The following is a 2,918-nucleotide window of genomic DNA, read 5'->3' on the forward strand; positions in this document are numbered from 1 at the left end:
AGGCAAGGATATTAAAATAAAGTAAAATTATACATCAATCACCTCCATGAACATAAATGTAAAAATTTTAAGAAAACCAAATTCAGAAAAAGGAAAATACTTTTTGATCAACTTAAACAAGAAGTGTAAGGATAGTGTATCCTTTAAAAATCAGAATTTGTGACACATAATAGCTATCTGATTTGTATAATAAAATATCCAAAAATTAGCAGGTAAAAATAACTAAAAGCTTCTAAAAGTCAGGACTCTGGGAGAGGCTGGCTAAGTGTTTCTGGCTTCTGGCCCTTGAAAGGGTGCCAAAAAGTTCAGCTACTGAAAGGTGCTACAGTCTATAAAGACTTGGCTATGGCTGACAGATCTGCTCATAAATCATTCCTGTGCCTGCTGGCAGAAGGCTTCCGTTCTTTGCCACACGAGCTTCTCCAATAGGCTGTTCACAACATGGCATTTCCCAGCAAGAACAATCCAAGAGAAAAAGAGCTTTTACCCAAGACAGAAGCTGCAGACTGTATAATCTAATTTAAGAAAGGCATACCATGAAATGAGCCCTACAGTATGATGGCAAAGACCAACTATGGTATACAATGGGACGGGTTACACAGAGGCATGAATGTAAGGCACCTCTTAAAGGATGGCAGTCATACCACATGATCAGACAGAGAACTTTTATAATCATTAATTAATCTCAAAAAGTTTTGATAAACTTTGTTACCCATTCATAGTAAAACGTTGAATAGAAGAGACCTTCCTTAACCTCTTAGAGACTGTCTGCAAAGGACTTACAGTATATGTCATACTCAGTGTGAATTATTAAAAGCTGTCCTCCTGAGATGGGGACTGAAAAAAGAATGCTAACCAGTAACACTTCCATGCAACCTTGTACTGCAGCTCCTAGCCAGTGCAATAAAAGCAAAGAAAGGAAGAAAAGAGAGGATGGAAGAACATGCGAGGGCAACCCCCTTGGGTCTCCTACTGCTCTGGGAGCTTTTCTGTCCTCTCAATAAATCCTGCTTTAAAAAAGAAAGAAAAAAACCATGAAATGTTAGAAAGAAAAAATAAAGCTAGCAGTTTTTCACAAATGATAATATTGATCGTAAAAATAATCAAAAAGGCCAGGCTAGGTGGCTCAGCCTGTAATCCCACACTTTGGGAGGCCAAGGTGAGTGAATTGCCTGAGCCCGCGGGTTCGAGACCCGCCTGGGCAACTTGGCGAGACCTCATCTCTACAATAAATCAAAAATCAGCCGGGCATGGTAACACGTGCCTGTAGTTCCAGCTATTTGGAAGGCTGAGGCGGAAGGATCACCAGAGCCCAGGAGGTAGAGGCTACAGTGGCCGGGAGCATGCCACTACACTCCAGTTTGGTCAACTGAAGGAGACTCTAACTCAAAATAATAATAATAATAATAACAATAATTCAAAAGTAAGTACCTATGTGATATAAAATCAGATAAGTAATAAATCTTTAGAATAAAATTATCAGTTAATGATATACTACATCAATATTTTAAAAGTATATTTCAATGTGTCAGCAACAAATAACTGAAATTAAAAAGATATAATTTACAGTAGCATTAAAAATATCTAGAAATCCATATTTGAAAGATATGCTTAACATGAGTCACCAGTGAATGCAAACTAAATTCACAATAAGACAACATTAAAACACAAAAGAATTGACAAAATTTAAAAAGTTGAAGAAATACTAAGTTTTGTACAAGATATAGATCAATTGCAATGATCATATGCAACTGCTGGGGATTTATGATGGTTCAGTCACTTTAGAAAACTTCTTGACATTATCTATAAAAGCTGAACACATACAAACTCAAGAAATAGCAATTCCATTCCTAAGTTTCCACTGAACAGAAGTGCACACATATATCCATTCAAAGACATGCTAAACAATGTTTTAAATGTCACTATCCACAACAGCTCAAACCACATAGCAGCACAAGCGTTGAACAACAGGCAGAAGGATTAAGTGTGGGCGCCCTCAGGCAGGTCAGACAATACACAAATTACAACTACAAGTAAAGCACAGATAGTTTGAAAACAGACAAAATTAATATGTTGTAGTTGGAAGTAATTCACTCACTAACTCTGGACAAGGGAAGACTAGAAAAGGACATGGGCATGTGGGTGCTAGTCACATTCTATTTCTTCATCTGGGTGCCAGGCAAAGTCAGAGTCTTAGGAAAATTCACTGAGCTAGACCCATGTGATAGGGACACTTTTCACTTAACATGTTGTATATCAGCCAAACCTTGACTAAAATGATACACGTATATACAGAAGGTGAACAAACATATCAACAGAAAGATATGCTTAAAGTGACTATGATGAGATGGAGGAAAGAATGGAAGTGAGAAATAGAGACTAGGGGAATAAATTTATACATTAGAATAAAATAATTTGAAGTGTCAAGCAATGAAAAGGAGAAAAACAAAAAAAAATGCTCTAATACATGGAAAATTATGATTAGATAGTAATTTTCTAAATACGTCAAAGGAAAGCTAGTTAAAACCCAGCAATAAACATTATTCTAAGCGGTAAAACTTTAAAATTTCCCACCGTTGCTACTATTACTCATCAATATTCTGGAGACTTTAGTCTACTAGAAGATGAAAAAGAAAAAAAAAATTGAAGGCATAAGGATCCACTCACATCTATATTTCACATGATGTCATATTCTACCAATAAAATAAAATAAAGCCATATTAGAAATCACGAAAGGATAAAAATATGGCTGGATAAAGTAGCAATCTATTAATATAACTGGCATATTTATATAATAAAAACCAAGAGGAAAAAAATATATCTTTCCCCATCAAAATTCACTAGGAACCCTGGTATATATTCATTGAAATAAACACCTGCAAGATTTTAAAGGAGGAAATTTAATTCTTCATTGAAAA

The sequence above is a fragment of the Carlito syrichta genome, unplaced genomic scaffold, assembly GCF_000164805.1.
Source record: "Carlito syrichta isolate Samal-C Ts95f unplaced genomic scaffold, Tarsius_syrichta-2.0.1 Scaffold289014, whole genome shotgun sequence".
Taxonomy (NCBI): domain Eukaryota; kingdom Metazoa; phylum Chordata; class Mammalia; order Primates; family Tarsiidae; genus Carlito; species Carlito syrichta.